Source organism: Panthera uncia, chromosome B1, assembly GCF_023721935.1.
Source record: "Panthera uncia isolate 11264 chromosome B1, Puncia_PCG_1.0, whole genome shotgun sequence".
Taxonomy (NCBI): domain Eukaryota; kingdom Metazoa; phylum Chordata; class Mammalia; order Carnivora; family Felidae; genus Panthera; species Panthera uncia.
In genome coordinates this window covers 62,723,275-62,748,492 of record NC_064811.1, presented here as the reverse complement: position 1 = coordinate 62,748,492, position 25,218 = coordinate 62,723,275, and the positions used below count along the sequence as shown (strand labels likewise).

General features: G+C 38.1%; 1 pseudogene; it reads left to right on the top strand.

The window, feature by feature from the left end:
- LOC125922379 (PAT complex subunit Asterix-like) overlaps positions 1-18,087 on the top strand; it is a 31,403-nt pseudogene extending 13,316 nt beyond the window's left edge.
- Positions 18,088-25,218: the final 7,131 nt, after the last annotated feature.

The following is a 25,218-nucleotide window of genomic DNA, read 5'->3' as shown; positions in this document are numbered from 1 at the left end:
TTGGCTAAATTCTTTCACCCTTCATCCCTCTGAGCTTTTTTTTTTTTTTTTTTAATTCTTGAAAAGGAGGGAATTGGAGTAGGTAATCTATGATAGATCCTTTAATTTTAATATTATTTAATTCTATGAAAATTTCTTTTGATACTAGTATAGAATAGTTTATTAACTATATTACTATATCCTACACTATAAATGTATTTACCATATGTATTATCAAATTTAATCCTCATGATATTCCTTATAGGACAGTTATTTTTATTTATAAGTGAGGAAACAAAGGGTCAAAGAGATTAAGTAAGCCATGCCCTGAGTTTCTGGTACTAGCTCTCTGTTTAAGATAGGTTTTACGTCCACGTTTTATTTTCTTGAGAAATTAACTTTAAAATCCCTAGGCTTAGTTGTCCAAATGTAAAATGGGTTAAATAACAAAACCAAGTTGACTTTCAGTTCAGCAGAAGGTATAGCATATTCTATGGTCGTTGCCATAAGATGTGAGGCTTCAGGAAAACTGGCTAGGCTCATTCAGGCAGGGTAAAGATTTGGAGATTGTTGAGAAATCAACACTAGAATTCATAAGCAAATGAGCCTCTCACCAGGGCCTTAAAAAAAATAAAGACAATATTCTTCAAAGGGGATCATTTCTCCAACATTCTATTCACGGGGGCCTTCAGTATGCCAGACATTGAAGTAGTCACTTATAGTTAAAAGTTTCTCGTTTATTACTCATAAGAACTTTGTGGAGTACCAGTCAGCACATGTATAATTATCCTCATTTTACATAAGATGAGATTGACACTAATAGTGGATAAATTGTTTGCTCAGCCAGTAAGTGGAATATGAGGATTGTAACCAATGCCTCTGAGCTCCAAGTTCCAGAAACTTTCCACTCTGCCAGGCTTTCCCAAAGTGCGCTTTAGTCCGTACTCATTTTCCAAAATGATTTTCCAAAAAAAGGATGCCACAGTCAACTATGCTTGATGTTGCATACTGTGGTATCCCTTAGAGGTTCACAGAACTTAGTGTATTCAAGGTTCCCAGGAAATTCTGGAAAGGAAATGTGTTTAACAATTTCCTTTCAAACTTTCCCTAAACTTATTTACAAGGGAATTTCAAGTCCAATTAACACATGTTATAATCCTGAAGAATTAAATCCTATTTAACTCTTTTTGAGAAATACTCCACCATACCAGGCTATGTTAGAAAGTAATTTCTACAGAAAAAGATTGTCATTATAAACCAACATTTTCTTCATATTAATATATATACATATATATATTTTTCATGAGTTAACTAGTGAAGGTCTTGAGATGAGAAGCCAGGTAGTTACAGCCATTCAACAAATTTCCCTGCTTTTTTTCTTGTTTATTTATTATTTTTGAAAGAGAAGAGAGAGCACAGTGGGGGAGGGGCAGAGAAAGAGAGGGAGACACAGAATCCTAAGCAGGCTCCAGGATCTGAGTTGTCAGCACAGAGCCTGATATGGGGCTCAAATCCATATACCAGGAGATCATGACCTGAGCTGAAGTCAGACACTTAACCGACTAAGCCACCCAGGTGCCCCCAAATTTCCCTGCTCTCACATGAGAGAATAGTATGTACTGTGGAATTGCATACCTGAGAATACCAGGTGGAAATACCAATACAGTATATATACAAGTGTATGACATATTCTTATGGTACCTATTTTATGTTCTGAAGGATTTTATTTATGCATGGAAAGCACCATTTGCTCCTTCCCCAAATTTCTGCTGTTTGACACATTTTACATTTTTTATTCTAATTTGAATGAAAGAAAAATGTATTTTTTTTGAGATATTATGGAGAACTTTGTGATTGCTTGAATGCATTAATGATGGTAAAGTGTTTTAAAACTGAGATTGGAAATCATTGAACAAGATAATTAAGTTGGATTTAGCTATGAAATTAATATTAAATTCAGCTCTTTAGTCTATTGCTTATTTTTAAGATCTGCCTGCCAATAAACATTGGTTCTGTGGAGGGCTTTAAACATTTTCAAAAGTTGTTTTTTAAGTGGTAATCATGAGTCAATAAGAGTCTTAGAAATTTCTTAGTGAGGTTCATTGTTTAGGAAGTGAAATATAACTCTCAGATGACCATAGCCATGGAGTGACAAAAGCCAGGGATGTGTATTTTATTGAAAGTAACCAGAAAATGAAAGAAACACAAAATAAGTTATTGCTATAGAATGCGTATAAATATCTCTTGATATTTGTCATTCATAGATGCTGTTCAAGTCACCTATTGCTATGTCATAACCAAAATTTAGTGGATTAAAATAACAAGCCTTTTATTATATCTCACAATTTTATGACTCATGAAATTGGGAACAGTTTTGCTAGGTGATTCTTCTCAATATACTGGCAACCAAACCTGTCTAAGTGGTCCATGATGACTTTGCCCGCGTGCCTGGTGCTTTGATGGGACAGCTAGAGAGCTGGGCCTCTCTCTTTCCTCATGTAGTACCAGGACTTCTCTGTGTTCCAGAGTAGTTGGACTTTTTACTTTTCAACAGGGTGGTGAGTCTTCTTACTCAGCAGCTCAGAACTCCAAGAGCAAGTGTTACAAGAGACAGAAAATGAAAATGGTTGGGTTTTTAAGGCCTGGACCTGGAAACAGGCATGATGTCACTTCCACTGTGTTCTGTTAGAGAATATGGGAGGGTATAGAGTCCATTTCTCAGTAGGAGTATCAAACGATTTGCGGCCACCATTAAACTACCACATGGACCTAAACTGGCAGAAGGGCTTGTGTCATGGAGGAAAATAATACAAACTCTCTTCTGAACTTTTAAACAGGTTAGCCCTTTGGTAGAAATGTCCTTTTAGTCATAAAGCCAAAGTGACACTGTAAAAATATATACAATATGACACATCTAAATCAAGTTGTGTTGTAAAAGAACCACATGTTGGTTCTGACTTTCCATTTGAACATTTCCTCTGTCCTGGTGCGCTTCTTACAAGCTCTTTCAAGTCATTCATCACTCCTTTGCTAATTTTTGTAGCTATGATAGCTAATTTTTGAAGAACATCTCCCAAATAAGTAACAAAATAAACCATCAGGTAAAACAAACCTGCCAATACTAATAACACAATGATTAAGAGGATTATGACTGTTTTCATTGCCTAGTAATGTCAGAGTTGTGCTTTTGCACTGAGCAGAGCTTTGATTTTGATTTGAGGTCTATCTTTGTTCTTATCCATGAAGATTTATAAGGTCTAAAGTACTTCAGAAGAGTTTAGGTATTAAGTATTATTTGGATGAGGCAAAAGAAGTCCTCTGGAGACCCTTTCAACTTTAGCTTTTTCTTTGACTCTTCCCTTCTGTGTCCCTTCTCCCAAAGCAATGGCCCTTTCTTAGACTGTCGGTGGCTTCATGTGATCCCTCTCACTTAACAGATATTTAATAAAAATTATCTCTTAATGTAAAGAATAATTTTACTTCATGTGAAAATGATCTCACTTCAGGAAGATAATTATACAAACATTCCTCAGTGTATTTTTTCTTTAGAGTCAAACAGTAAGATAGAGCAGGGGTCGGCAAATGACAGCTTGAAGGTCAAATCCACCCAGTTGTGTAATTTTGTAAATAAAGTTTTATTGGAACACAACCACACTCACTTACATATTGTCCATTACTGTTTTCATGCTACAAGGGCAGAGTTGAATAATTGTGCCAGGCACCATATGGCCTGCAAGACTGTCTTAAAATATTTACTATCTGGTTCTTTCAGAAAACTTGGTGCCTGTGTAATGTCTTTGGAATTTTTCTAGAAAACTAATTTGTTTTTGTTTTAAATATACTTTTGTTAATGGGTAATAAAAGATTATTTTGTGTGGGTAATAAAAGATTGAACAAATCATAGTGTTTTAGTATCATGAATAAATAACAAATACACTTTAATAAAACATTGAATTTTGTAGAGATTAAAAAATCTCTCCTCTGTACTGTGTTCTAACTTACTTCTTTTGCTGCTGATCTGCCTTTTGTAATTTACCGAGTAACTTGAAACAAAGGCAGCCTCAGAGCTAAGACACATGAATGTACAAGGAATAAATGAGTCAGACAAGGGAAGTTATGGACATAGTGGCCGAAATTATGTTAATTCAGTTCCTCTGCCTAGCTTTTGAAGACTTGGTTTTGACTCGCATCATGTCTCCATGACTTCCCATGACTCCAGGGAAATCTGTGGACCATTTAGAAGGAAATATATATACTTGCCCACCTCTTGCACTTTTTTGATTGTGCTCTGTCTACATATGAAAGAAAACGGGTGGTTGATAATACCCAGTGTTAGCTAGGTCATTGGCAAACTAGCCTTCTTATCACTATCTGTGAGAGTATAATTTATTTCAATGTTTCTAAAAGGCTGTTTATCTTGTATACTTTCCATTACTTCATTAGGGAAATATTAGCACTTAGAATCCATTGCTAATATTTCCCTAATGAAATAATGAAAAGTATACAAATTTATTTACAAAGACATTTACTGCAGCTGTATTTATAATAGAACATTGGCAACAATTTTTATATCAATCATAAAAGATTAAATGCAGTAGAATAAAGAAAAACTGTGCATAATTTTGAGGTGGAAAATAAGTGACAAAATAGTGCAAACTATTTTTTTAAGTGTATACATAATCTATGCATAGAAAAGTCCAAAAGACGTACACTACAAAAGTAATGGTGATGATACTTCAAAGGTAGATTTATGGATAATTTGATTTTGGTTTTGGATTTTTTTTTTCATATTTTCCATAATGGGCATGCATTCATTTTGTGATTAAAATAACAACAAATATTTATTTAAAAGATCATATTAAGGGGAGCCTGAGTGGCTCAGTCAGTTAAGCATCTTTCTGTTGAGTTTCGCTCAGGCCATGATCTCACGGTTCATGAATTCAAGCCCCGTGCTGGGCTCTGTGCTGATGGTGAGGAGCCTGCTTGAATTTCTCTTTCTCCCCCTCTCTCTGCCTTTACCCCATTCATGATCTGTCCCTAAAATAAAATAAAATAAGATAAAATAAAATAAAATAAAACAAAATAAAGAAAATATTAAGAATTTTTAAACATCCTCTATTTATCAACTGTTACCTCAATTGACAAGAAAAGTGAAGAGGCTTTTATTGATTTTCATGGAATTTACTTTGTTGGCTGAATTCATATAATTAAATGAGTATTTGTAATTATGTAGGCATAGCCATGGATTTTAATTTCTCTGTGTCTCCCAAATATTGGTATATACTTTCCAGATGGAGTCTTTTCTATATTTCTTTCCTAAATGCACACATCTTTTTCATCTAAAATAGAAAATATGTTTTCAGAACTAAAATGTTAGCCACAGCCTTTCCTAATAAGAATTCATAATTTAGTATTTACATTATTTAACTTTTTGTGCTGCTCAGTTACATTTACTGAAAGCATGATTTTCAAAGAAAAGTATGAAGACGGAAGACCCAAGAACAGCCTTTCAACATTTAAATATGTATTTTCTTGAGTGTTATGATTATAAAAGATGGTGCAACACTTGCTTAAATCCAGGACAGGACTAGTTTCCCTTCACCATGTGAATCAAGTCACTTTCAGTAAAGAGTTTTGTCCTGTAGGCTCCTTTGCTCTCTGGCCTTATAGCTAATGCTGTAGAACAGAGGAGGCCAAGAAATGCAACTGTTAGAGGCCAAAAACACCTGCATGATAACCAGAATCAACTTATGTCTTGAAGTCCACTGAACAGTTCTGGTATTTATATGGCTTTTGGCCAGTGGTTGCTGAGATACTTCGTACTCTATTTCCCTCTTCTGCATCACTTTGCTCTCCCTTCAACAACTACTAATCAGATCGTTTACAACCTAAGCAAATACTTTCTATCAATCTAGCTATAGAATTGATTTCATTCTAATGAAAGACTCACAGAAGCTGTGTGAACTCAAAATGTAAACAGGGTAATTTTCTAGCAACTGTGAAAGAAAATAGAATATTTAGACAACAGGTGGTAAAACAGATTGCATTACGGAAAGTGTTAGCATTCATTAGGAGAGAGTTAATATTAGCTTTGGCCAAAAAGGTAACCAGGAACGTTGTACATAAATGCAAAGTTGTCCATGCTCGCAGTCCTGCTAGAAGTCCAAGGAAACCTTCTAATGTTTATTTATTTTTGAGAGAGAGAGAGAGAGAGAGAAAGAGAGCCCAAGTAGGGCGGGGGTGGGGGGGAAGACAGAGAGAGAGGGAGACACAGAATCTGAAACAGGCTCCAGGCTCTGAGCTGTCACTTACAGAACCTGATGTGGAGTTTGACCCCACGAACCATGAGATCATGACCTGAGCCAAAGTCAGATGCTTAACTGACTGAGCCACCCAGGTGCCCCCCAAGGAAACCTTTTAGACTCTGTAACAGAACTTGCCAAAAACTCTGGGAATCTCAAATTTGGGGCTGTGCGTCTTGTTCTAACTGAAGCCCTTTTTTACATTTGCATTGAGAAAAACAAAGCAGTAACTACATCAAATGTTGGTCTGTGCGGGAAAAGGTTTGAAATAAATGTTAATAGACTAAATTTTTTAAAAAACTTCCATGTTTTTTAATACCACATTTCAAAGCTTATCACAAATGTTACAAATGACCTTATAGATTTCATATATGTCAAGACATTTTTATTTTCATTTACATTATATGCAGTGAGAATCTCACAGGGGAAACAAAATATTGTAAATATGAAAGGTGAGAGAACAAGTATTTACCATTTAATTTCAATATATACAGTTGCCAGTTCAGCATTTTGCCACTTTGTATACTTTGAACAAATTGTCACTAATTATATATTTAGTTCCAATGCATGGAAACAAGCAGAAAGAAATTTCCTTGAAAAAGATCCATATCATAATTGTTTCATGCTAACATACTGTCAACACATTTGAGCTTTCCAGTTAATTGTGGTTAACTCGAGAAATAAGATCTTTTGAGTATCAAATTTATCACTTCAAATCCTTAGATTAATTGCTGAGTATAACTTCTCATACCTCATTCAGTAGCTTTTTCAATGACAATTATTTGGGGCAACTGGGTGGCTTGTGACCAAGCCAGTTAAGTGTCTGACTTTGGCTCAGGTCATGATCTCACAGTTCATGAGTTCGAACCCCAAATCAGGCTCTGTGCTGACAGCTCAGAGCCTGGAGCCTGCTTCGGATTCCGTGTCTCCCTTTCTCTCTGCCCCTCCCCAGCTTGCTTTCTCTCTCTCTCTCTCTCTCTCTCTCTCAAAAATAAATAAACATTAAAAAACATAAGGATTATTTGATGGTGATGATGCTGGAGATGGTGCCCTCCCAGGATGGAATGTCATGTATGCTGTTTGTAGGTATTACCTGATACTGATTTTTACTTAACAATATTCAGCCCCTTATTAATATGACCTTCACTTTTTGATTAAGCGCAAGCATTTTAAGACCTGTAAAAAGCGGATGATTTTGTAAATCTCAGGTTCCTTCTTTCCAAGAGTCTCTAAACTCTTGTTTCTATCTTACTTTTCATGTCTGACATGTTATCAAACTCTGATCTACTGGAAAACATACTGAAAAAAAAAAATACGGGCTTTGCAGTTAGATACCTTAAGTTTCAATTCTTGCTTTTGCTATTTTTTTGTCTGAGCTATGATCTGAATGTTTGTCTCCCTGAAAAATTCATGTTGAGATCCTACCCCCAAATGATGGTATTAGGACATGGGGTCTTGGGGAGGTGATTAGGTCATGTGGGAAGAGTCCTTACTAATGGGATCAGTGCCCCTATGAAAAAGGCGCCAGAGAGATCCCTAGCTCCATTCACCATGTGACTTTACAGGTGAAAGATGGCCACCTGGGAAGCAGGCTCTCACCAGACCCTGGACCTGCCAGCTTCTTAATCTTGGACTTCAGAACTTTGAGAAATAAATGTTTGTTGTTTCTAAGCTAGCCAGTTTATGGCATTGTGTCATAGCACTCTGAACAAACTAAGACAGTCTGAGTTTAGGAAGTTTTCACAATCTTTAGAGATTTTGAGTGGCTACATGTGGAAAAGTGGTTAGTTAGGGCAATAAGAAGACTTGCTTTTGGTGATTGCTGTCCCAGGTCTTAAGCTGGGTCTGATCATAAGCATTCTTGAGATGGCATTTGTCCTTCTTAGTAAGTAAACGCTTCAAGTTTAGAAAGGTTTAAAATACTCCAAATTAAAAAAAAAAAAGCAATAAAATCAATCCAATCCAGTCCAATGAAATAAAATAATCCAAATCAGGGCACCTGGCTGGTTTAGTCAGTAGGGGATGCAACTCTTGATCTCAGGGTTGTAAGTTTGAGTCCCATGTTGAGTGTAGAGTTTACTTAAAAAGAAAATCTTTAAAAATAATAATAGTAATCTAAATAATACTGTAAAAATTCTCATATTTAAGAAGCAATCTGTACACATTTAGCATTCTTTTTTTTTTATAACCAGCTCCTAAATATACATGCCTGTCTGTTAACAATTTCACATCATTAATACTTCTCAGTGAAGAATTTCCTAAGTAACTGAATTAGTTACTCTACTATACAGAGTCTTTTCTTTTCCTATGTAAATTAAAATATATTTTAACTGAGATTTATTGATCTGCTCATATATATATATGTATGCAACAGATACTTACTGAGCTCCTAAGGGGATCAGATATTCTAGCTGCCTTGCTAGGAATATTCGAGCAAATAAACTAGATGAGGTTGCTGCTCTTGTCCAGTTTACATGCCAGTGGAATTAGACAACAAACAGTTAAGAACATTTCAGATAGTGATACTTGTTACTCTAAAGGAAATAAAACATTGATTGGACGGGGAGAAACAAGAGGAAGTTTAATTGACACAGGGGGGTGGGGAATAGCCTAATCTTGTTGCAGAGTCCTCTTGTCATGAAGACAGAGAGTGGTTCTGCAAGCCAATTTCTTAATTCTTAGAAAAAAAATGTCTTTTGAGAGAGAGAGATAGTACAGGAGCAGGGGAGGGACAGAGAGAGAATCCCAAGCAGGCCCCAAGCTGTCAGCACCAACCTCTATACAGGGCTCGATCCCAGGATGGTGAGATCACGACCTGAGCTGAAATCAAGAGTTGGATGCTCAACCGACTGAGCCACCCAGGCGTCCCTGAATGCATTTTTAGTATTTCAATTTAAAGAAGACTGTAAGATATTTTATGTTTGAATGTTGACATATGCAAATAATTCAAAATATATGTTTCCTTGATTGTATACTAAATTCGGCTACATGAAATACTTTAATTTAGGTCTATATTCCTTAACTAGAAGGCTCATTTGACCTTTCTCTTTCTTAAGTTTTAATGCATTTGATGAGTTTGTAATTTTTACAGCTGTTCTTTAGTTTTTGTGGGTTTTTTTTTGATAGCTTTGAAAACCATTTTACCATTGACTTGTGTTGGCAAAAATTCAGGAAAGACAATAAATCATCAACAAAGTGTCAATTTATCTCTTTTATATTACCTTTTTTAAAAAGCCTCTAATTTCAATATCTGAAAAACTACTCACTGGAAGAGAGAAAGTTTAAGACTTTTTTTTTCTAATGATGGCAAAACATTTACACACTAGATGGCAAATTAACTTTTTTTCCCTCATCCGATTTGTACAATTCTACCATTTGGGATTCCATTCTAGAGCTAGCTCAAATGTGTATTACTTTAGTAATAATAATAATAATGATAATAATAACAGCAATAAAAATAGTAACTTGCTATACTGGGTAAGTTAAGATTAATCTTGATTCCCTTCCAACCCTTGAGAACAGGAAGAAGTTCTCACACGAGTTCTCCCTCTCTCTCCTGGAAGGTCTATGAGCTGAATAGTAGCACTAGTTTGTACATTTCATCTCCGTGATATTTGAATGTAGAGCTCTAGAACAAATATTGGAAAGAAGGAAGTAAGGCCAAGATTCAAGAAGGTTGAAGAAATTATGAGGAGTTAATTATCTAATTTAAGTGAGTTTAAGGCATTTAATCTTTTTAAGTTATATCCAGATGAATGTTAAGATGCTCTTGGCTACAATAACAGAAATCCTCACAGAAATGACTTAAATGATAACATTTATTTTCTCATATAACAAAGAGTCCAGAGGCAGGACACGATCAAAATTTGGCTAATTTAATGGCTCAGTGATGTCATGAAGGATTTGGGTTCTTTGCATCCCTCTGCTTTGCTGTCCTCAGGAATGGTTTTAACCCTTTATTTTTCTCTTTGCTCAAAGATGGCTGTCAGTAGGCATCAGTCTCTAAACTTTAATCATGATCAGGAGGTGGGGATGGGAATCTGGTTTCTTAAAATCACATAGCTGTATGGGAAATATGCTATTTATGGAGTAAATAGAAATAGGTGTTTGGTAGACAACATTATGATTATTTTGAACTACTAAAAGAGTTTGCAAATGAGATCAAGGTCAAATGTGATCAAGGTCCTTACCTTACCATCTCTGGTGGTTTTTAAATCCTGGCCTACACCTGCTAATTCTGATTCACTTCATCTGGGATGGGGCCTGGGCTTAGATGGGTTTTAAAAGCTCCCCAGGTGATTCAGAGGCACCTGTGTGGCTCAGTCGGTTAAGCATCCGACTCTTGATTTCTGATCAGGTCATGATCTCACAGTTCATGAGATCGAGCCCTGAGTTGGGCTCCACGCTGACAGTGCAAAGCCTGCTTGGAATTCTCTCTCCCTGTCTCTCTGCCACTCCCCGCTTACACGCTCTCTCTCTTAAAATAAATAAATAAATAAATATTAAAAAAATAAAATCTCCCCAGGTGATTCTAATATACAACTGGCTTGTGAACCATTACTGTAAAGAGACTATTTTAAGCAGGATGATGACAGAGTCAGATTTGGAAGAATTGCCTAAGGAGAAATTGTCTAGAATGGGAGGGAAACTTGAGGAGTGGTATGAGAGTTGGAAGTCAAGAGTGTCTGGAACCCAAGAAAGAGGGAATGGCCATCAGTGTCAAATTCATTACAGAGGTCAGGACTGGACCTAAAAAGAGACTATTGGATTTTTCTTATTAGCATCATTTACAAGAGTAACTTTAAATAACTCGGAGAAGAGAAATTGAAATTCACTTGGGTAGAGTGGTTAATAGAAGGGCAAAAAGGGAGGGCATTTGGTTGTGAAGGGATGATCACTATAGAAAATATGGGGACTTTTATAATTTAGCATGGAATTTACTTGAGGTATTTATATGTTGAGAGCAATGAATCTATTTCACCATTAGCATGGATGAAAGTGATTTCTATGTTTTCTATTGCAATAAGCCCAATATGAGTGGATCCCCTGACATGAAGACCAATGTGACATATACTGTGAGAAAACACCACCACTCTTTCCACTTTGGTAAGAGTATGCCATCCTTATAACAAGTAGGTTTTCTATTCAGCACTGGTCAGATCACATCCAGAGAACTGTATTTCACTTTGGGCATCATTCTTCAACACCTTTTAGGAGGTTTATCAACAAATTGGGGGCCATTCCAAGGAAAGTAAGTAATCAAAATATTAGAGGAAATCAAAACCATGTCATACGACATATAGTTAAAAAAAACTGGGAATATTTTGCCTGGGGGAATAAAAAGATTTGAGAGGACATAATATTTTATATTTTTGAAGGCCATGAGATGGAAAATGAAGGAGGTTCCCATTAATGCTTGGAAGACAATATTTTGGCTATAACCAAAGCAAAATTATACTGGGGGGGGGGGCTAGAAAAATAGAGATAGCTTTTTTCCAGTCAGAATAGGTATGACTTAATGGAATAGAGAGGCAGTGGCCTTCTTGAGAGCAGGAAAATTGGGTGCTTTAAATAAGGGAGAAAATACATATGGAACAAGAGAATGAATCCAATGGCCAAGCAAGTAGAAATGGGTTAAGGCAAAGCACTTATATGCTTGGATGGCAATATGGTTCCTCTAAGCAATTAAAGTATAAAGAATGATATAAATCAGAAGAGACAGGAATCCTAATACTAGGTAAAACCTGTGAGGATTTGGTTTTATGATCTTACATCTCTATATCTAGAGGTATGTATCTTTATATATCTCTATATGTAATACATGCTCATTATTACAAAAAATTCAAACAATATACAAGCATACAAAATAAAAAGAATATTTTTTTCATACCCGCAGGCTTCCAATGAATGCTATTTATTACTCACCCATGTTCAGAACCAAGGAGGTAGAGAGTTGGTCAGATAGACACCAAAATGTCAGCTTTGTTACTGTTACAGCTATTACAGAATGTGGCCTGTGTGGGAGACAGCAGTGAGCCTTGCTAATACCAATTCCTTGGATAGCACTCAAATGCCCCAGTCATCAGGAATACTATACAACCTAAGAATGTCCACCTCCATAAAACTTACAGCATGGAATGGAGGAGCGGAGGAGTGGGTTCTGTTGAGGTCTGATTCCCAGCAGAGGGAAAGACATGCTGTGACTAATTTACACCTGTTCACTTCTTTTGCAAACCTAACCCTCTACCGTCTACAGGAGTGATATTTCTCTAATGCCTGCTCCTTACCTGGAAATAAGAGTTGGAGAGAATAAGCTTGTTCCATCATATTACCCAGACACCTCCAAGGAGAGGAATAGGAATAAGGGCCAAGGTCACAAGTGTGAGGGAAACTCTTCCTCCAGTGAAACAAAAAATGTGGGAATGACTTGTTTCCACCATCCTCACCACAGGAAACCACTACTAACAGTGTGAAATTGTTTGGAATTTATCCTTCTAGACTGCTTTTTTTTTTTTTTTTTTTGCAGATGGATACAACCTTTACAGTTTTTTGTACAAAAAATCAGAACATTATGTAAACTATTTTATTATCTCTTAATTTTGCTTAACAATATATTGTAGACATTTTTCAAATAGATGTATATAGATGCAATGTATTATTTAAAAAATTTTTTTTTAATGTTTATTCATTTTTGAGAGAGACAGAGACAGAACATGGGTGGGGAGGGGCAGAGAGAGGGGAGACACAAAATCCAAAGCAGGCTCCAGGCTCTGAGCTGTCAGCACAGAGACTGATGCAGGGCTCAAGCTCACAAACCGTGAGATCATGACCTGAGCCGAACTCAGTCGCTTAACCGAGTGAGCCAACCAGGTGCCCCTCAATGTATTATTTTTTAATGTCTATTTATTTATTATGAGAGAAAGCGTGTACATGGACAGGGAAGGAAGGGGCAGAGAGAGAGACATAGAGAGGGAGAATCCCAAGAGGGAGAATACCAATCCCACTGGTAGTGCAGAGCCTGATTCAGGGCTCGATCTCACCAACCATAGGATCATGACCTGAGCTGAAATCAAGAACTGGACACTTACCCGATTTAGCCACCCAGGCGCCCCTCCAACATATTATTTTTAATAGTACTTAGAATTTTGGTGAATTAACAGTTCTTCTATTGATTGACATTTAAATTCTTCCTATTTTTTTATTACTATTAAAAATAATGACTTGTAAAAGATCTTTGTGTATTCAAGGACATGGACTCTCATTAGTGCTGTTTCAGGTATAATGAGCCGCTTGGGGCTGAATATATTTAAGCACAGACAGATGGTGACTTGGCAGGTATCATTTAAGAAACGGCGGAGGCTGCAAATGAGCAGTTAGAGCGGAAGACAGTTGTGAGCTGCCCCATGGAACTCTGGCGAGTGAAGGAATTGTGTAATATCAGTTGTAAAAGTTATTCCAGCCTTAGCAAGTTAGTTCTGCCTCACACGCATCTGCTCAAGTTGCTGGAAAGTGTACCTTTTGTTCCTGAACAGACCTTCTCCCCACAAGATCTGTATTATCTTTGCTCACTAACTCAGCAAGAGATTTCCTGACCAAAGTTTCCAAGAAACCCAGGGAAGAAATTATATCAGTGCGTGACCTTTGAACCCAATATCTCAGCTGTTTACCATTTTCTGATGAATTTTCACAGTGCCTCTGCAAACCAGGTCATCAAGATAAGGGAAGAGGCAGCCAAGATTTTAATGGCAATAGCCAACATTACCTTTTGTTTTCAAGTGGGGGGAAAGTGTGACTATTTATAATCACTTCCGAGTGAATGTTTCCTCTACTTTTTTTTTCGTGAGCCCAAATGTGGAGCCTTTAAGAATATTAACTTGTCAGCATTGTCCAGAAATTTTTTTATAGGTAGGTAGTATGAAATTAAAGGCTGCTGCTGACTCTGAAGTTATATGACTGACATTTGCTGTTTTTGAAAAGAAACTCTAGAATAGTTTCTTTAAAACTTTATTTGGAAATAATTTCATTACAGAAAAGTTCCATGAATAGTACAAGGAACACCCATATGCTCTTTACCCAGAACCTCTCCCTCTCCTCTCTTCCCTTTCTCCCTCTGTCTCCCTATTTCTCTCTCAGATATATGGATATATGTGTGTGTGTGTGTGTGTATATACACACACACATATATCCACGTATACATACATGCATTTACATATTTCTTCTGAGCTTTCAAGAATCAGTTATATATGCCTAAAGATAAAAATATTCTGTTACACAGCCACAATACAGACTTCAGTTTTAACACTGTGTCCTTACTTAATTTAATAAGAAACCAATATAAATCAATGTTTCCAGTTCTCACCTTTGACTCAAGTTCTAGAACAATATTTTCAGGTCTTAGTAGATATTTCTAGTTTGTTTTTCTACAAGCACTCCAACTATTTTTACACATGCCCCATGCTCCAAACTTTGTAAATCCCTGTCTTTGTTTGAATTTCCTTTGAAAAAAGAGCCTGAGGTAAGGGCTTAAGCACCAGTAGTTTTGAAGGAGATGATTCCATGGGGCCAGAGTTAAAGCATAGGAGAGAATGAGACAGGGAAGAAGGGAAAGCTGACCATGTAACGGTGCATTATCAAGGTCACCCTTGAGGATAGGTCCTACGTCACCTCCTGAGAAGCATACAGAATGGCTCTCAGAATTGTCCACATAAATGATAGCATGCAGGAGTATTTAACTGGGTTGTGATACCCCATTGGTTAAGAGTTACCTTTGGGAGGCTCTATTTTCCTCATCTGAAGGCTGAATTTCAGTTTATGAAATACCCTTTTGGATTTGATGTTAGTAATACTAAGTTGACACAAGAATTTTTGAATTTTCTGAACAGATAGATGCTTTTGCTACAAAGTCAAATCAGTCCTTCTAAAAAAAGGAAAAACCAGTTTTGTCAATGTGGATGTCAATATCAAAGGGAAATGATTTTTTTTTGGGTACTTGCATCAATGATAAGAAAACTTTTAAGTATTCTTGGAACAATTTGGATAGGTGAATATACTTTTCCAACTGTAAATTTACAAAATCTAATTCACAAAATATTTCTGATAAAAATTTAAGATCTAAATTGAAATATGCTGTGAATGTAAAACACACACTCGATTTTGACGACCTTATATAAAAAAAGAATTTATAACATCTTGTTAATAATTTTACTATTGATAATATGCTAAAATTATACTTTGACATATTGAATTAAATAAAATATACTATTAACTTTATTTCATCTGTTTCTTTTAACTATTTTTAATTTAGCTACTAGAACATTTAAAATCACACATCTGACTACATTGTATTTCAATTGGACAGTGCTACCCTAGAAAATTCCCTGTGAAACTTAGGTATCAATAAAGTAATTGAGTAAGGTAGCAGGATATAAAATTAACGTGCAATATTCAAATCTCTGAAATCTCAAATCTCTTAACGCCCCTTTTCAGAGGCATCAAAAAAAGGTAAAATATCTAGGAAGTTTACAAGAAATGTTGAATACATATACAAAGAAAGTTATAAAACATTCCTGAAAGACACACAAAGAAACTGAAATGAATTGAAATACGTCCCTTATTCTAGTCTCAAAATCATTAAGATAATCAGTTCTGTACCTAATTTGGAATTTTAACATGATCCCTATAAAAACACCAACACTTTTTTTTTTTTCTGGAGCTAGACAAGTTGATAGGAAATAAAGTTCATATGGAAAAATAAACATCCGAGAATATCTAGGAAAACACGGCAAAGTAAAAGCTACTCTGGGAGAGAATAGCCATGCCAGCTATTAAAATACTCTGCAAGACCTCTATAATTAGAACCATATGATGCCAGCACACACATAATCAAACAGACCAATGAAATAGAATTAAAAGCCCAGAAATAGACCCAAATGTGTATGGAAATCTCATATACGATAATGATGGGATCTCAAATCCCTGGGGCAAAGATGAACTTTTTAATAAATGCTATTGAGACAACCGGGCAGCCGTTTGGGAAAAGATGAAATTAGATTCATTCCTCACACCTCACATAAAAATAAACTCCAAATGATTCAGAGATAAAATGTAAAAAATTAAACTATACAAGCACTGGAAGAAATACAGAATACTGGTGAATACAACTTTAATGTCAGTGTAGAAAAAACTTCTAAGGATGACTCAAAATTCAGATGTAAAAATAAGTCTCACATTAAAAAACCTTCTTGCATGAGTGCACAGGCAGAAACATACCATAAGCAAAGTCAAGAGTCAAATGACAAAATTATAAGAAAAGTTTTTGCAGTGTATATCAGAGATAAAGGGCTAACACTTCTAATATAGAAAGAATTTCTAAATATTGGAAAAAAAATTAAAAATCCTATTGCAAATAGGGAAGAGACATGAAAAACAACTCACACACACACACACACACACACACAAAAGATACAAAAATCAATATGTGATCCTGGAGCACATTCTGTAAAAGAGGAGGGAAAAAATTATGTAAAGGACATTATTGGGGCAATTGACAAAACTGGAATGTTGGATAAATGTATTTGTTTTATATTTCCCGAATTTGATTACTATAGTGTGGTTATGTAAAAAAATATCTTTGTTCTTAAGAAATACACTCTTAAGTATTAAGGGGTAAAGGAGTGTGATACAAATGGCTCAGGAACGTGTGTGTGTATGTGTGTGTGTATCTAATTCTCATTAAAGCTCGGGACACCTACTGGTTTAGAGCAGGGGTTGGGAAACTGTCTCTGTAAAGGCCTGGCAGTGAGTATTTTCTTTGTGGACCGGATGGTCTTGGTGGCAACTACTTAACTGTTGTTGGAGCACAAAAGCAGCCGTAAAAAAATACATAAATGAATGCCTGTGCTCTAATAAACTTTATTGTAAAAAGTGGTGGCTGATAACTTGAACATTTTGCAATGTAATGTACATAAATGTTGAATCAACTACACCTAAAAACTAAAATAACATTGCATGTCAACTATACTTCAATTCAAAAGAAAAGAAAAACAGGTGGCAGGATTCCCCCCCGCCCAACTGCCGCCCATCAAGGTTATATTAATTTTGGTAAGAATAGATACTGGGGAAACAGAGGTTTGGCTACAAAGTACTTTGTGCAGGACCCGGTATTTAATTTCTAAGTAGTAGATAGTGGGTTTTTTTTTCAGTCATAAATAGACTTTTTTTTTTTTTAATTTTGTTTTTTTTAACGTTTATTTATTTTTGAGACAGAGAGAGACACAGCATGAACGGGGGAGGGGCAGAGAGAGAGGGAGACACAGAATCGGAAGCAAGCTCCAGGCTCTGAGCCATCAGCCCAGAGCCCGACGCGGGGCTCGAACTCGCTGACCGCGAGATCGTGACCTGAGCTGAAGTCGGACGCTTAACCGACTGAGCCACCCAGGCGCCCATAAATAGACTTTTAAAACACTTTTACTTTAAAACTAAACTTACAGAGGGAAGCAAAACAACTCTAACAATACATCAGGCCCACGGAGGAGCCGGGCAAAGCGCTGGGGTACAAGCCGCAGTCAACTGAGTGTTCTCAACGCTGAACTCCATGAACCTGCTTGGCAGGAGGTTCAGCACGTGCAGCCTCCTGCTCAGGCGGAAGTGGTGCATCTGGGTCGCTGTCTACTGCTCCTTCATCAGTGTGGCCAACTTCTGGAGCTTTGAGGACCCTAAGTGGATGACAAGTATCCACGTGCTGTCCATCTCTGCCGTGGTGATGTCGTATCTGCAGAACCCTCAATGCATGAATGCCCCCTGGTGATGTCAGCCTAGGACCACTCTATCCATTCCCTAGGCCTAGCCCCTTGCGGTGCAGCCTCCTGCCCTCAGCTGCGGTTCTGGGCTTCCCTGAGTGACAGAGTCACAGTGTCCTCACCTAGGTGGAGGGAGCCTGATGCTTTCTTTTCCCGGGATTCTGCTTCTGCTGGGCAGAAGGAAATACCCTAGGCCTATCCCTCCCCTCTGCCTTCTTCACCCTGCCTGCTCCAGGCAGATATGCTATCCTTGTCTCTAGGTGCAGCCACTCATCTTTCAAAAAATATTTAAAATTTTTTTTTATTATTTTAAAGAGAGAGAGAGAGAAAGAGAGAGGGAGGAAGGGGTAGAGAGAGAGGGAGACAGAGGACCGGAAGCAGGCCCTGTGCTGACAGCAGGGAGTGCAACACAGGGCTTGAACTCACAAACCTTGAGATCATGACTTGAGCTGAAGTCCGATGCTCAACCCACTGAGCCACGCAGGCGCCCCTTCACTCATTTATTTATTCAAACTAGTTAATGATGAAGTTTTGCATTCTGGCAAAAACACACACACACAAAACCAAAAAACTAAACTTACAGAAAACGTGAAAGAATAGTATAGATAATACCCATATACACTTTACCCAGATTCTGTAACTTTAAAATATTTTGCCTCATTTGCTTTATTCTCCATTCCCCCCTCCCTCCCTCTCTCTCTCTCTCTCTCTCTCAGAATAAAAAGTATATTTATAGTCTTTAAAGAGGCAGTTGGATGTGTCCATATGAGCACACACTAGCCAATGGAAAGTGAGCTAAAGTGAGATGTACAATTTCAGAGATGCTGTTGAAGAGAGAACACATGATCACCTGTTCCCTTTCAGCCCCCTTGCAGCCTGGAATGTGTGCCATTCTGGACCAGGTGGATGGAAGTAATTCCAGCTGGATAGAAGAACAAAAATGGAGAAAGAGCTGGGGTCCCTGACTTGAATGCTCATGCACAGATTGTCGATTGAAAAAGAAAAAAAAAATGCTGTCTATGTAATCCCCTATTATTCAGTTCCTATTAGACCGTTAAAGCTCCATGGTAAGTGATGCTTGAGCATCATAAGCATTATCAATATTCTGTGGTAGTAAAGAGTATGCATTCTGGCCCTACACTACTGAGCAGTGTAAACCCTGGTTCAGCCACTCAACTGCTGTGTGACTTTGGGGAAGTTATTCAACATCCCTCACCCCTCTCGGGGTTGACATGAGTACCTAACTCATAAAGTCATTTTGATGATGAACAGACTTAAAGTGCTCAGAGCAGGGCTGGTGTGCAGCAAGCGTAAGTGTTAACTATTCTTACTCCTCACAAATACTTGAGACGTGGGTATTATCTTGAACATTTTATAGATGAAGAACTGGAGATTCAGAAAAGCTAACTAATTTGCCCAAGGTTACATAATTAGTAGAGTGGAGCTAGGATTTAGACTCATCTTACTCCCACGCCTGTGCTTTCCACTTCTATAGCTTTTCACTCTATATTTTTAATGTTTTAACACATTAGAGTGGTCATCTTAAGGAAAACCAACATTTTGCCAGCCTTTCCGATATTTGTCTTCTGATTTAGTGTTGCTTTTATTTGGATTATGATGGAGGTAGGGATGGGCCCTAAAGTTCGTAGAAGCTCCATATGACCTGGGTCTTCCTTAGCAGATGCTTACCCAGCCCTGTATGAGTTAAAGATTTCAATAATATTACAAACTGGTAGGTTTCTTTTTTTTTTTGTAAGACTTCTAATGTAAACTTGTATAATATTTTGACCTATGCGCGAATGCACACTAAGACTTGATAAGCTCCCACGCATCTTAAAATATAGTTAACTGTAGCTCCAATTGTAACTGAAGAGTTGAGGGCTCTTAAACATCTCTGGGGTACTTTCAGAGGTCCCCTGGAAACTGAAATCCTTCTTTTGGAACTTTAGAATGGGACAGGATCAGGTGTTAGTATTATGTTTGCAATTTTCCTTTTCTTTTTTTCCTTTTTAAATCTGTTTTGATCACAAATTAAAGGCTGTACATAATATTGTTTTTGCCCAATAGTGACTGTGTCCTCAGACTGTTAGGGGTCATCTGTTGGGAGCGTATACCTTCTGGAGGCTTTTGTCCTGCATCAATCTGTCACATATAGCACGTACAAATACATACACCCTTAAAAATTTTTATAGTTAACATTTTCTTTCAATATTTATTTTATTTTAGTAACATTTTTGACATTGGAACTTAAGAAAAGCCTAATGGGCTACAGTGTTACTTTCAAAATGATTTTTAGTTTTTTGAAAAATGTTTAATTTTTTAAAATAAATAATGCAGTCATGAGATTCAAAAAGCAGAAGGCATAAAACAGTATATAATCTAACATTCTCCCTCCCATCCTTGTCTCTCAAATGCCCAATTTCGTTCACATCTTTTCTTGGTTGAACATAAATCCTTCCAAATTCATTTATATGATATACAAGCAAGTTCTTGTACAGATTCTGATTTATCTCCCTTTTTTATACATAAGGTAGCATATCATAGACCCTGTTTTGCACCTTGTTTTTTTTCAGTTAATGTATCATTCCATATTAGTACATGGAAGTTCAGTATAGAATAGCGGTTAAGCACATACACATTTGAACTGCTACATAAATGTCAAAAATAAAATAGGGTTGGTTCTGACATCACCCTCCAAAGTCTCTGGAGAGTGAACTAGTTATAACTTAAATTATTTTGGCTAAAGCAGCAATTCTGATCCAATCTAGGTTCTCTTTTGTGCATTCTTTTTTTTTTTTTTTTTAACGTTTATTTATTTTTGAGACAGAGACAGAGCATGAACGGGGGAGGGTCAGAGAGAGAGGGAGACACAGAATCTGAAACAGGCTCCAGGCTCTGAGTGGTCAGCACAGAGCCCGACGCGGGGCTCGAACCCACGGACTGTGAGATCGTGACCCGAGCCGAAGTCGGCCGCTCAACCGACTGAGCCACCCAGGCGCCCCTCTTTTGTGCATTCTTAATGGCCAGAAGTTGGAGCCAGATGTGATAAGAAAATAAAGGAAGGCAGCTCAGCTGTGCAGAAATCCAGACCTGGCTCTGAAAACTTTAAAGAGGACCTTCAGTGATTGTATCCCATGAAGTAATTTAATTATTATACAGGTATCAGGGAGCAGACATACAGAAAGCAGTTCAAGAGATGTCAATAAAGTGGATCAGAATTTGCCACCCAAAATATGCCACTTTGGCATAAGGATTATTTTGAACTGAAGGCAATTAATAAACAGGAGACACAGGAGAATATCTCTTCCCTCCCCCTTTCTCACTGAGGCATTAATTTCCCTTTGTAAAGGTAACATAAAATTCCTTTTATGAAAGTGTGTCCCCTTCCCTCTCCAGCATGGGGAGAACAATCCTCATCACAGGCGACAAAGTCTGAGATGAATCTGCATAAACAAACCCTACTAAAATAATCCTTATCTTAAAAACCTTGCAGGCCTAAGCACTTCTTTGGGTTGTGTGTGTGTGTTTAACCTATGAGTGCATACAAAAGAACCCCTTCTCCTGTTAATCTATCTTTTATCAATTTAACTTGCAGCCCTCATTCACTTACCATAAGAGGACGTAGGAAAAGCTTTTCCTCCCCTACCACAATGATTATAAAGAGTTCCCACAGAAGAGGGGCACCTGGGTGGCTCAGTCGATTAAGTGTCTGGCTTCAGCTCAGGTCAGGATCCGTGGGTTCGAGCCCCATGTCCGACAGAGCCTGGAGACTGCTTCAGATTCTGTGTCTCCCTTTCTCTCTGCCCTTCCCTGCTTGTGTTCTGTGTGTCTCTCTCTCAAAAATAAATACACATTAAAAAATTTAAAAAAAAAATTAAAAAAAAAGAGTTCCCACAGAAGAAAAAAAAAGATGTAAAGATGCCAAATTGTTCTCTCTCTCATTAATTAGGAAACCAGTAAGATGTGAACACCAATTCAAAGGAAACTTCAGTGAACAGATATATATATATCTATATATCTATCTATCTATATATATACAGGCAATCAGGAGTACTGAAATGAATTTGCTAGCAGAGGCAAAATTGGCCTCTTCCCTATGATGGAACCCGTTGCACATTCACCTTGACAAAGTTTATTTGCATTTCTATAAACAGGAATTTTGACATCACCATCAATTGTCTACAACTTACGGAGCTGTAAAATCGCTCAGACAATGAAAGGCACAGAACCTATAGAATGAGATTAAAAGGCTTGCTAGACAACACCTCATATTCCATTAAGAAGACACCTGGAAATCTAATTTTTTAAATTTGTCCATTTCAGAGCCTTTCACAAATTTTCCTCAAAGAATGTTATTGATCACACACACACACACACACACACATAGTCACAATAAAAAAAAAAACAAAACAATAGATTTTGTGAATGGGCACTTAACAGGCATTTCGTAAGTGCTAATAGAGTAGAGCGAGGTTTACTCTCTGGAAAGAATTATGTAGATTCTAACAGCTTCTACTTCCCAGTTTTTAGTACCCAGCATATTACTCTGTTCAGTTGAATACATTGCTAAAGTGAGGTATAACTGAATATGACCTGCAGTCAGCCCCTGGAACAGGGCACATGCTCTTGTCCTCCTTCCGTCCCGCATTGCTCAGGGGACCCAGCAGACAACTGCAGCTCGCTGGGGAACTGTATTGCAAGGGTCATTGTACCTTCCCCACACCATCTCCTTGGTAACTCTTTCCCCCTCCTCCCTACCTTGTTTTCTTCAACAAGCAAATTGGCGATAACTATTTCTAAGGCTGTAGGTCTCCTCTCGGGAGAGCTGCAAATAGCAGAGGGAAGTTCCCAGCAGGTACAGCTACCAGTATACAAGTATTAGGCCACCCCCACTAAAAACAAAACAAAACAAAAAATCAAAGGCAGAGAAAGGGGTGATTTGCACCCCAAGGGCTTAGCTGCTGTCAGTTAAGAGGGTGTTAGCGGGCTAGGTCGTATGTGAGGCTGGCAGATGTGAGGCTCGCAGAGGATGATCAGTTCTGAAAAAGAAAAAAGTAAAACAGGGAAAAATGGGTTTAGTTTTTCAAGAAGTTAAAGTCTTCTTCTGCGTTCGCTTATTCATCCGTTCATTTATTCAGCAATATGTACACATGTGTATTAATAGGGTCCGTGGCACTCAGTGGGAACATACAGACTCTACACTTTAATGGACTCCATCATTCCAATCTCTTAATGGTTGATGTTGTTACTTGGTTCATAGTTACTCATGTCTTGTAGCTTTGAACATTTGTTTTGTCTATCTCCTTTAATAAGATTTAAACTCCTTGAAAGCAGTGGAGTGTCTCATTAAATTTAATTTTCCACAGTCCTTAACCTCATTCTTGGCTTTTAATGGACTCTCAATAAGTATTCGTTGCTTTGGTCGATTTTTATTCTTATTTTTATTTTATTTTATTTTTTTTAAGAAAGGCAGACTGCCACGTGCAGCGCCTCATTTGGATGTGTCTGGAGTCTTGGAAGCTTGACTACCCTACGTTGTCCTACAAATGGACCTTGAGAGCTTGTTTGGAGGTTCTAGCTCTAGCAGGGGAGCGCAGCTACTCGTATACCCTTGACGAAGAACGGTCCTCCTCTATCGGGGAAGGTCGTCCTCTCCGACCGAGCGCTCAGCTTCGGGAGGGACGCACATGAAGCGGTGAGGGAGGAAGGGGACACCCGCCTAGCCAGCCAGATCAGCCGAATCAACCCTGGCGATCAATGGCGTGACAGATGTCGCAGCCAGATCGCCCTCACATCCGGTCGATTTTTATTTTAACCTCAAAACTATTTCTGGAGATTGTAGGTGAGAAAACGAACCAACTCTTTCACATTAACACCTGACGTTAAACATACGCAAAATCAAGCCCTTCAAACTCCCTGGGCCTGCTCTGCCAGGGCCCAGGAAGGGAGGGAGGCCTGGGGGTCAGCGAGAGCCCACTGGGCACGCCTTTACACTCTCCGAGGGGGGTGGGCCAGCGTGGGCTTGCCAGGTGGGGAGAAGGAGGTGGAGAAAAAGGCCCAAACGCGCAAGTCCACGGCTTCCCTCTCTGAAGTTTGCTTTCTCCTTTTCTCACTTTCACAATGACAAGAGATTACGGTCTCCTGCCCACTGTCGGGGGTTGGGGATAGATGTTGCACACTGCACCCTCGATTGCCAAGCTTCTTCTCTCGTCCAGGCTTTCCACAGCAAAGCTTATTCTTTCATGTTTGCAGAGCAGCTCTAGGTTTTAATTCTTAAGTGAGGTTTCCACTGGCAGCTAACAACGTCGTTAGTTCATTTTGAAAAGGAGTTTCACTTCATTAAAACACAGTGAAAGGCACATCACATTTAATAGAAAACTAAAAATGTCCATGTTCAATGAGTTGCTGCCCCAGAATGAGAATGAGGACGGGCTGCAAAGAGCCTGGGTTGCAAAGAGAGAGTGTGTTCCCGCTTCGAGAGATGCCCAGTTCTTCCTACATGCCCTGGGGCCTTCGACCCAAAGTGGGTCAGCGGAACACCAGCCTCCGTGTTCCATAGACGTTCAGAACGTCTGCCTCACTCCAGATTTATCCAGTAAAAATCTGCATTTTAACAAGAGCCCCAGGGGATTCGTCTTCCAATTAAAGTTTTGAGAAGCATGGATAATATCGGGATGCATGTGACTTGTAAAAGACTTCAAAGAAGGGCTTGCATCCCGCCCTGGAGGAAGGACGTCTTCCCCTTTCTCCCATTTCAGCCCTGTACCCAATCATTCTTGTGGAATACAGAGGATCACTTTAGGCTGAATCAGCAACTATACAGATCAAAGTTCGTATGTTTAGAAGCCTCTCAGTCAAGCAGGAAAGATTACATTGTGGCTTTTCATCCTCACCAGAAGTAGGTGTTCCTTGTTTGTGTTTTACAGGTAAGGAAATGGGGGCTCGGAGAAGTTAAGTGATTTGTCCACAATCATCCCGCCAGTAAGTGGCATTGCAGAGATTCAAGCTCCGTCGACCTAACACCAGAGCTCGTGAGTTTTCGATGGTTTTGTGGTTGCTATTGTTAGCGGTATTCTTTTTTTAAAAGTTTATTTATTTGAGAAAGAAGAGAGCACGTGTGTGTGCCAGCAGGGGAGGGG